The sequence below is a fragment of the Candoia aspera genome, chromosome 6 (genome assembly GCF_035149785.1).
Source record: "Candoia aspera isolate rCanAsp1 chromosome 6, rCanAsp1.hap2, whole genome shotgun sequence".
Classification (NCBI taxonomy): Eukaryota; Metazoa; Chordata; class Lepidosauria; order Squamata; family Boidae; genus Candoia; species Candoia aspera.
Window position 1 is genome coordinate 25,944,616 of NC_086158.1, and position 11,431 is coordinate 25,956,046.

The 11,431-nt window shown below is 36.4% G+C and overlaps 1 long non-coding RNA gene across 2 annotated transcripts; it reads right to left on the reverse strand.

Moving 5' to 3' along the window:
* Positions 1-6,003: 6,003 nt before the first annotated feature.
* On the reverse strand, positions 6,004-10,322 carry LOC134499777 (uncharacterized). Of its 2 annotated transcripts, XR_010068177.1 has the most exons (3): positions 9,499-10,322; positions 9,262-9,363; positions 6,004-6,283 (listed from the first exon to the last, which is right to left on the reverse strand). It is a non-coding gene; the product is annotated as an uncharacterized LOC134499777 (long non-coding RNA). The 2 variants fall into 2 exon arrangements; XR_010068176.1 differs by lacking the exon at positions 6,004-6,283 and having other exon boundaries at positions 9,088-9,363.
* Between the last annotated feature and the right edge of the window lie 1,109 nt (positions 10,323-11,431).

The following is an 11,431-nucleotide window of genomic DNA, read 5'->3' on the forward strand; positions in this document are numbered from 1 at the left end:
GTTCATCCAGCACATTTCTCGTTGGTTTCTTATCTTCTTTATTATTGGTGGCATCAGTTAACTTGGTCATCTCACTTCTCATTCTTCACATTATATAATTCATGAAGAAGCACCAGTCCCAGCAAAGCTCTTGGAGGATGGATTTTCTTCTACCTTCCATTTTATTTATATACACACACATGTACACACACATGCTATTTATGTTTAATCTTTAATCATTACTGATTCATGAACTGTCTACCTTGAATATTATATAATGTGAATTATTAGTGATTGTTGTATCTAAAGTATTACAATAGCAGAATTGACTTCCATGATGCCATATTCCGATTAATTCTGTTCCCTTGATGCTGATCTGATCAAGCAGATTTTTGAAAGGCAATGAAACCTGCAAAATCTGTGAGCTGGGATGATAGGCGAATGGAAGTACATATAACTGGGAAAATATATACAGCCCATTGTTACGTTTATATACTGCATTAAACTATAATGCAATGGCTTTGGAGGACAGAAAAGCCAGATACAAATAATCAGCATCATTATCAGCATTTTTTACAATTTTGCTTCACAGGTGCCTTGTTCAATAAACCATAGTTAAAATAATAATGGCTTAGTAGCTTAGTATAGTGTGTCCACCCAGCCAATATGTTTGCTAGAGAAATTATACGCATTATGTGCTCCACTACATTAATAATAATTTTTATCTGCCTTTTTAAATATATTTTTGGTCAACTCAAGCTGGCGGACACACCTAATACTCCTATTTTCCCAACAGCAACCCTGTGAGGTGGTTGGGCTAAGAGAGAATGACTGGCTCAAAGTCACCCAGCCAGCTTTCGTGCCTAAGGGAGGCCTGGAACTCACAGTCTCCTGATTTCTAGGCCAGCACTGTGTGCAGTTGCACATGACTAGAAGCCAGTTACAGAAGCACATGACTAGAAGCCAGTTATAAACATTTGATTCAAAGATATTGGGGACAATATATGCAAAAGCTTATTAGCCAATAGTTATAATCCTTATCCCCTTTCTATAAATAGGCAAAAGGTTTTAGCAGTGAAAATATCTTCAGATTCAGAGGTGGCAGAGCAGCGAATAACTTGGCCTCTTGAAATTGGAATGGCTTGCTTTGCCTACAAAATACACCCTCTGCAGTAGCCCAGAATAGTATCTGCCAGCCCTCAATTCCTGCTTTCTCCTGTAAACTATAGTCTATAATTTTATGTGTCACAATCTTAAGATGTAACAGTGAAGGGTTACTGCTAGCTTAAGCAAAGTTTCCCATAATTTATCTCACTACAGGTTTAGATAGGTTTAGCTTAATTAATCTCACTAGGGTTCTTTCTCACTGACTTATACTGGAGTGGGAGTTAAAATCAATCCCAGCATGGTTCACTAGAGAATAAAGTTAGCAAAGTTCCAACAGGGTGTAAACAATGGAAGAAACGGTCTCAAAGAAAACTTTCTCCTTAATAAAAAAAAGATTTTTTCCCACACAGTGAACCACTTAAAATAACAAGCAGCCAAGTGAAGGCTCTTTGGATCAAGAGAACTTACCTATTAAACAAAACAATGAAGATCTACTCTCCTTCATTTGCTCTTTGACCAAGGAACAAAATATTTGGATAAACTTCTTTGGATAAACAAACTTTACAAGAGCTTTTGGATAAAAACATTCAGTGGGAAGAAAAGATTAGAAGTTGGAAGCAGAGGAAACTGTTCATAAGCAAATAGGATCAACTAAGAAATAAAAATTCCATAATGAAATCTCTCTGTTTTAGGGGGAGAAGTGTTTAAAGGTTTATTAATAGCAGGACTATATTAATCAGATACTGCTTTTTTTACAATGAAATGCAAAGGTATGAAGGGCTCCATCTGCCAAATATGTAGCCATTGTGACCTATTAAGAGCACTGGAGATCAACAAAAATAAAAAAATAAAAAAGGTCATGTTCACAATGTCTACCTGCTAATTTGACAGGTGTTCAAGGCATCAATGATGGTACCTCCTTGGAGAGTGCTGTAGAGCAATAGAACAAACTGCCTAAGAAAATGACGGGCTCTTCTTTGCTGGAGGTGTTTATATAGAAGCAAGACAGTAAGGATGTGCCAAACATTCTGTCATGGATTTTAGTCCAAAAAGGGCCATTCCAATCCATTTCTAGTATTCTGGAAGTGGTCCAACTTCAAAATGGGCTGATGCAACTCACTGGACTACTTCAGGTTATAACCCTTCCAAAACACTGGTTCAGAAAGGCTTGTTACTCAGTTGAAACATTCTATGATTTTGCATAAGCATGTTGGAAGATGTTTGTAGGGCATCCTAAACTACATGTCTTGTGTTGAACAAGGAATTGATCTAAATTAGGGGGGACAAACTTTGGTGGCCAGGGGCTCTATTTAATATTTGGGGGTATGTCACCCACGTACAGTGGGTGACATAATGATGCATTGCAGGAAAGGCATAGCTAAGTAGCACCCTACCAATATATATAACTTTGGAATTTGCTACCATGAGATGTGGTGCTGGCTACCAGCTTGGCTGCCTTCAAAAAAGGGTTGGACCAATTCATGGAAGTCATGGGGATCAATAGCTATTAGCCTTGATGACAGTGTGCCTGCTCTGAAGGCCATCTGCTAGGACATTAGTGAGCTTCCTTGTGCAGTTGGTTGGCGATTGTGCTGGACTAGATGGGCCATGGGGCCAATCCATCAGGGTACTGTTTATGTTCTTATGTTAATATCTTATTGCAAAGATCTGAATTTGTGGTAAAATATTTGTGTCAAATATATGGGGAAAATGGAGGAAGACCTAAATATCTCTTGGCATATTGGTTAAAGAAGAAAAAAGTTGAAAAGATTATTACAACTATTAAAGATGAAGAAAAGACATAAGCCTTCCTTTTTAAATTTTTACTGAAATCTATATAGCCAATCTGTGAATGAATCACATGAAGATACAGTATATAGTCTTTTTTAGTTATTGTTGCCAAAATTGATTCCCTACAATTAGTTTTTTTTAACAGCAAATACTAATAGTCCCTTTACTGTTGATGAAATTTTAAAAATATCATCTTAACTCTGAGTAATGCTAAAGCATGAAGACTTGATGGATTTCCTGTAGAATGTTATAAAATATTTTCTGAGGCACTTGTTCTTAAACTTTATGACTTACATAAAAATAAATAAATAAAAAAAAATAAAAATACCCTCCTCCAAAATACTATTATCATTATCATTTAATGAGGCCCTCTATCACAGTTATATCAAAACCAGATAAAGATAATACTTATTCTTCAAATTATAACCCTTTCTGATTAATGTAAATATCCTAACAGTTCTTTTAGCAAATAGATTGCAAAAGGTAGTATCTTCAGTGGTCAAGAATGATCTAGTTGGTTTTGTTAAAAACAGCCATGGATCAGACAATATTTGACTTGTAAATCTGTTTAAATAAACATAAAAGGGGATAAGGCTACAATTTTATCACTAAATGCTTAAAAAACTTTTCACAAAATCTACAGATAATATAACTGTTTAGTAATCGAGCTAAGTTTGAATTTTCTGAAGAATATATAAACTCGATCTGGATTTTATATGCAGTTCCTACATCCAAAACAAAAGGTATGCTTTCAGCCACATTTCCACTTTATAAAGGCCCCAGGCAAGGATATCCACTTTTGGTTTTTAGTATTTATTTGGAACCCCTAGGTTCTGATGATGATGATGATGATGATGATATATAAAACTTGTATGTCTACTATTAGACAAGATTACAATATTCATTATCTAGGATTTGCCTGTTCTAAAAATAGTATACAGTATAGTATAATCAGTTTTTACTGAGGGGAAAAAAGTCTGTTGTAATGATGTATGAGGATCAAAACAAAGCTATGACCAGGAGGAGGGATTTTGTGGAACTTCTGTTCAGACCATTTGCAATGAAGTTTGAGTCTCTTAAATAACTCTGATTACAAACAAGTTCAAATGAAATCCAAAGGACTTGTTTTGATGCGACTGCTTTTGCCTTCAGACTATAAAAGACTGTTTATATTTCTCCACCAATAAAAACCTCAGAAATCACCCACCTTTCAATGCTTGCTTTGTAGAAATCTCTCTTGTTTAAATACCTTCTACTTGTAGGAAACGGTTATGATTGTGGTTTCATGAGCATTCCAGAGTATGTATTAATGCATACCAATGTTTCTTTTCACATACTGTATCAGGTAATATTTGCATCAGCTTTTCCCATTAGGACTGAACTTCACGCCACATTCATCTAGTCCAGCCCTCCCCAACCCAACATCCTCTGAATGTGCTGAGACTTCAACTCGAAGAATTATTGGTCAAAATGGTCAAAATCATTCGGAGAGTGTCAGACTGAGGATAGCTGGTCAATTTTGGACACCACAAATGTCAAAATTATGACAGCTTGCTCAATTATAGGAACCTGACTGTAAAATTAGTGGACTCACTAACATGAACTAGAATGCTGCATTATCATGCCAATATCATGGGATGAACAGTGCAGATATTCACAACTGTCTTAAAGAGGACGGTGAAAGGAATATGTATGCCTCTCTGTTAAAGGAGTTATCTCCAGCCTAGCAACCAGACATTATGCTTTATGGGGATGATGGTATTATAGTCTGACTCCCTCACACCACCTTGATGTAATGAGAAAACTGGGTAGCCCCAATGACCCTGAGTGATGCTGCTGGGAATGTGAACTCCTAGCAGGATCACCTTTAGCTTCAAAAGGGAAGTTAAGAATAATCCACAATGAGGTAAGAGCAGGTAGGGCTCTGCAGCTGCTAGAGAAGCCAACCCATCTAGGAAAAGGCACTCCAAAATCAAATCTGGAAAGAAGGCAATGACTAACCGCTATAGCAATTAGATGACTTTGCCATCTAACAATGAAAAATCCTGGTTAGAAGGTACTTTGCTGGAAAAAGCACAGAACGTCTGCAACAGCAAAAAGAACGTAATACTATTAATGGATAACTGGAGTCCAAAGTTGGAGAAATGGAGGAATCTGGAATCAATGGAAGCTTTGGATTGGGTAAATATAGGAAACAGATTACATTTCTAAGGATAATTATTTGTTTATTGCTAACATCTGATTCCAGCAATATAAATGCAGACTATAAAGGGACATCACTAGATAGTCAACCATGGAATCAAGTCAACATAAAAGAAATGGAAAATGGAGAATTGCAATCTGGAGTATGGTTTGTGAAACATTAGAAAATTGAAGAGAGTAGGTTTGCCAACAGGATACAACCAGAACAGTAAGAATACAAAATCAATGTAAGGATCGGATTTAGGATGCTTAAGTTAGTGTAAAAGGGAATCTGAGCAGCCGTGGGCAGAGGTAAGAGGCATCATGAAAATCAAAGCAGAAAAAAGAATCTCAAATTTTCAAAGAGGAAAAGATCCAAGTGGCTTTCAGAACAAGTTATTAGGATAGTCAGGGAAAGATGGAAGATGAAAACTTTGCACTGTAATAACATATGGTGACTGAATGCAATCACTGCCCGTGTCAAAGGAGGACTGGAATGATATCTCAAAAATGTAAAAAAAATGAGGAATAAGAAAAATCCAATCTTCTAAAGATCAGAAAAATCATAGGAAAATTTGCAGACACTGTAAAATAATCATACTCAAGAAGAATCATGAAAGATATGATATAGGCAAGTGAGATTAGAAGAAAATGGTAAGACTAGTTCAACCCTTTAAAATGGGGTTTGTAAATATATATAAAAACACATTTGCAGAGAGAAATGATTACTCAGAAATGGATTCTTCTACAAAGTGAGATGCAATAGGCAACAGACAAGCTATCCAAGCTATCAACTAGGAAAGCACCAGGCACAGATGAAATGCCCACAGAACTATTTAAAGCTGTAGCAGAGGAGGCAGTTAAATTCCTGACAAACATAAAAAATATGAATTCTATGGCCTAGAGATTGAAAAAGACTGGTGTATATATACTTATACCAAGAAAATATACGAATTACTGAACCATTAAACTAATTTCTAATGCAATGGAATTAATATGTATGATTAATTCCTCATGCATAAACCATACTCACAGAGAGGAATGCCAAATGAACGGGAAGGTTCTAGAAGACAGAGATACATTGGATTGGATATCTAACATAAGACAGATAATGAAGAGGCAACAGAATACATGCAGAAGCTTTATCTTTTTGTTTCACTGACCACACAAGACCTCTGACTTCAGCAGGAAGTTTTATTTTCTTCAGCTTAGGTTGGGCAGTGCTCTGGAAAAGTAAAGAGATTAATCCTAGGAAGGAAGGCAATGATAAACTTAGGCAAGATAATGAACATTTCTACTATTTATTTATTTTCTTGCTTACTTACAAGCCTTATATATTGCTCCAATTAACTGACTCTGGGCAGTGTACATCCCTTCAAATCCATAGTAAAAAATTAAAACCAGGATCATATATTATAATGGCTGCCAAAAATACAGTAGAGGGAACACATTATTCCGAAGTCCTTTGAAGAACAAAGAGTTAGGCCAAGATGGTGAGCATTGTCAACAAAGTCATTGGAGTCAATCTGGATTCAATGGCACCTAGCCTACCATACAGAGAAACCAGTTAGGGGAAGGGCAATCTGAAGTACTGTATGAAGGAAGTGGTGCATTTCAACATGAGAACCCTAATTCAGCAGTATTTGAAAGCCAGATACTAATTCCTTTCTCTTCCTTCCCGACCCATCATTCCGAGTTGTGTCTTTAGATAGTAAGCTTCATGGCAAGGACTACCTAGAACAAACAGTAAGCTGCTTTGGGAAAGTGAATAAATGCTTCACATAAAAATTAAGAAGTTCTTAAATCCCTGCTCCTTGCTGGACTTTCCCTTTTAAAATAAAGCAGCTATGGATGATTGGAGAAGGAGAATTATTTCAATAAATTTTGTAGCTTTTTTTCAATCTAGCCTTCCAGCCATGTCTCCTTTCAGAATGCAATAAGCTATCAGGTACAAAAACGTATTTCATTTTTGTTTCTTGAGTTTTCTCACCACTCATATCCAGAATTTTATAACTAACGTTCATCTTAATTTTCTTTGGGCTGTTTTTCTGATTGGAGTGGAATGAGATCGGATTATGGTTAGGCTTAGTTATTTTTCATTTTTATATTTCTGCAAATCTTGAGGGTATCTGAATCAAGCTGATGCCTCCCAGTTGTTTCTTAGTAGCTTATTTGGCTTGTTCCTGAGGAATTCATAAACTCTGTTGGCTACTGAGGCAATTAACAGTATACCATCTGCATTATTCATATGTCTGGAAATGACTCAGTATAAGACATTACTTTGGGAACTAGGCTAAAACTTTTGTGCCTTTTATGACATCGGAATTTTTTTTTAAAAACCTGTGCTCCAGGTCATAGACTTCCAATTCTTTATTGCAAAAGTAACTTGATTAACTTCAGAGAGTTTCAAGTTATGTGGTTTGAGGGTGGGACCCCAAGACTGCATCATTTCTAACAGGGGAAAGTTCAGCTGTAATGCTAGCTGCAACTATTCATGGATAGTTATCTGTAAATGGAGACCTGAATGGACTTGAGACTGTATCTAGATTCCATTTGACACAAGCAAGATATCTCTAGCCAAGGCCTCATTTACTAACCAGCTGACTCACAGGAGTTTAAAATGAATAGGTTAATTGAAAGATAACTGAAAGTTGGGATCCACCCAGCTCAAAGTCTAGGACCAAGGAAATGCAACTTCTACAATGACACAGCACAAAGTTAAGTGTACTTCATACTAGTAAGATCTAACAACGAGCTAAAATTCTGCTCTAAATAATGCTTTACAATAATTATGGCATGTGAAAGATCAGGACTTCTAGTATGCTTCTCTAATTAGTCTATAACTATAACTGTAGATGAAAACCACAACTTCTATATGATGACCACAGTTCTGGAAGTTTGTATCTTAAAACGAGGTTGGAGAACATGTGGACCATAAGCTGTTAATAACTACCTCTCCCCCATTCCTGCCTTTCCAGCAGCACCAGGCCAACATGTCCAGTGATAAGTGATAGCTGGGGGTATAATTTGGCCAGAGTTCCAAACTGCTCCGAAGCAAAGTTCAAAATAAATAAATAAAGCCCTACTTAAGGGGTATCTTTTGTAGATTCCTATCTTTAAGAAACAATGCCTTTTCAGGGTAGCTCCAGAATTCTTCTCTGTACCACACCTTCACAGTGCTATTCACCAGACCCCTAATGATGCTGTCATTCAGACATATTTTTCACAAATGTAATGTGTGCATGGTTATGTTTATGTGTATTGTTTAATTTCTTAATTCAACATCTTTATTTTTTATTTAAATGTTTCCTACTGTGACCAAGACTGAAAAACAGTACAGTATGAACATTCTATCAAATAAATAAATAAATAAATAAATTATACCTGCAATAAATAAAACTTTTAGAAGTAAGTGACATTTACTTCTTAGTTTTCTTAGAGGCTGGACATAACATGGGAGAAGATCACCTTCTCTTGCTATCAGTGTTCTTCACAGTTTTGATTTTGATTATTGCTATCACAGACAAAGACCATAGCAGCTTATCTTTGACAGGCTATTTTCAAAGTATGAGAGGAGATATAATAGAGATATAATAGAGAACAAACAAACTTAGGACAGGGATCACTGAAAAACCATCCAAAAAGAACTGAATGTTCTCAATGGCTGAAGAATCCTGAACAGTAAAAGTGGTCCTGAATTACTATAATGCTCTACAGCCATATTTAAAATGCAACTAATTGTTGTAGAACCCACAGGTAACATATTGTTCCATCCTGAAGATTATTCTTTTTGTGGTTTATCTTCCCTGCCCTACTGCTCAGTCCTGAATCTTGCTGCATCAGCATCAAATTCAACCTGCCCATATTTACATTACAGAAACAAGATTCAAATACCAGTACTGCAGGTGTATTATAAGGTTGCCATAGGGACAAGCAAAACCTAGAACCTAAGAGGTAGGCATTTCATAGTTACTCTCAATAAAAAAAATCTGAAAAGCATAATGTTAAAAATTAAATCAGAAAAAAATACAAAGTTCAAAGATTTTATTCTGTGTAAAATATGAGCAAAGCAAGAATTACATCGGATTAATAATTATGCATCAACAGCAATAATTCGTACAACACTATCCCTGAAATTATACAATTATTTACTGTATTTATATATCACATTCGCAGAAAGATCAACACACACACGCATACAACATCATTTCAAATGAGAGATTCTTATCGCTTGCTTTGGCAAATACATCTTGAAATTCTAAGATATGTTGTTCTTCTGTCAGGTTCTCAGTAAAAGAAAAAAATCTAAAAGAGAAGCAAAAAAGAAGCAACATGAGATGATTGCTATTTATTGGTATATGCTTAACACTGTCAGCAAATTTGACACAGCAGAGTGTTTGCCACAGGTTTGGGGTGGGGCGAGCTACCTCTTTTCTTTACCTGTAAACAAGCAGTCAGGAGATCTGGATTTCATCTCCAGGTTAAAATGTAAGCTACTTGAACAGCAATCAGTTGATCAGACAGCTGCAATGCTGAAGGACACTGCCAGCAGCGGGCAGGTGGGTGAAACAGAAAAAGGTCACAAAAACCTCCCCCAGGGTTTTCCTCCCCTCCCACTTGCAGAAATGAGAGGGACACTGTTTTAGCCAAATGGTGGATTTAAATTTCCCTTGGAGGAATGGACAAAATTGGGGAGGGGGCAAGATCACTGTGATCTCATGACCTTCCACTGACAGTCCCTTTTGGGGGCTTTCCAAGGCTAGGACTTTGGAACCTTGAATTTGCCAGTAGCAGAAGCTGGCAGGAAGGTGCTGACTCCAATAGCAGATTCTCTGTCTTCATTTGGGACATTTTGTTTGGGAAAGTCAGGCACCTAGGGCCTTTGGGACAGTGTTCCAGAGGCCACTGATGGTGTTTTTCAAGGAGCTGTAGTTATATTTCCATAAGATAACAAAAATGACCTTTTCCAAAATGTAAGTTTCTAATAGACTCTTTCACATTGATCTGAGACTAAACTCTCATCAGGTTTAATAGAACATACTTCTGAATAGGCATGCACAGAAAAATACTGCAAAGAGAGAAAAACAATGTACTCTAAATACACCTTAACAAAGTTCACAAACAACCATTATTATGGGAAGTAAGTATAATTTGCAGTAACACTTATTCTTGTATATTAGCAGAAAATGCTACCGATAATTTATTAAATGCAGTACTAACCATACTATATAAACATGCTACATTAATAATTGGCAATTAGCTATTTGAATTAATTTGTAAAAAAAAAATCTACGGATACCAAATGTTTTAAAAATTTGAATCACATTTATGTTTCACTTTCTACATAGTGTAACATTAAAAAAAGAAAAAGTATGGAACTTGAAAACAAATAAGGTGGTAAGAGTAAGCGATAACATTATTTATGAAGTGTACTGCCCTGTTTTATTGAGATAACAGTGTGAGATAATGTTAAGAGCCACCATACACCAATATATATATCAGCAGTTTTGGACATTTGGAAATACAGAGTAAACAAAAAGAGATTGTCATTTTACTTCCTGCATTCTGTGCCCTTCTCTAACATACCAGAAGCAAACCCAACTCAATGGATTATGCAGAGAGCTGCATAAATTGCATTAGAAGCACTCAAATTTCACCACATGGAGGCTGGGAGAAGATTGAAAAGTTAAAGTAAAATGCAGAGGATATACATTTCAAGTCCTTCCTATTATCTCTTTGAATGAAGACAGGAACTACCTTTAGAAAGCTTTTGTTAGTAACTAATCAGCATGTGCCTTCTTGTAACTCAAGACCAGCATACCATGTCCCAAATTTTGAGACAGCACAAACTGGCTCTTGGCCTCCTTCTGACATCCCTTCAGGTATTTTAAGAGCCTATCATATCCCTCCTCATTCTTCTCAAGGCTAAACATATTCAGTTCCCATAATCTCTCTTTATTGGACTTACATTTCCAGTCTCTTGATCATCCTCAGAATCATTCTTTGCACTTGTTCCATTTTCTCTGAATAGTTAAAGTGGGATGCTCAAAACTGAGCGCACAACATACGGCTAAATCTGATCAAAGCAAAAAGAATGAACTATTCACTTCCAGTGATCTTGAAAGTTTATTGCTGAATCCTAAAACTGCATTTGTTATTTTTGGCACCATGTTACATAGTTGATTCATATTGTGAGCCATTACAGGTAGTTCTCAGGTTATGACGGCAGTTGGGACCAGAATTTCCATTGCTAAGCAACGTGGTCGTAAAGCACGACATCACATGACCATATTGCTTAGCGACAGCAATCCCAGCAGTCCCGTTGCTGTCATTAAGCGAGGATTGTGGGTCATTAAGCAGGGACCTCATGTGA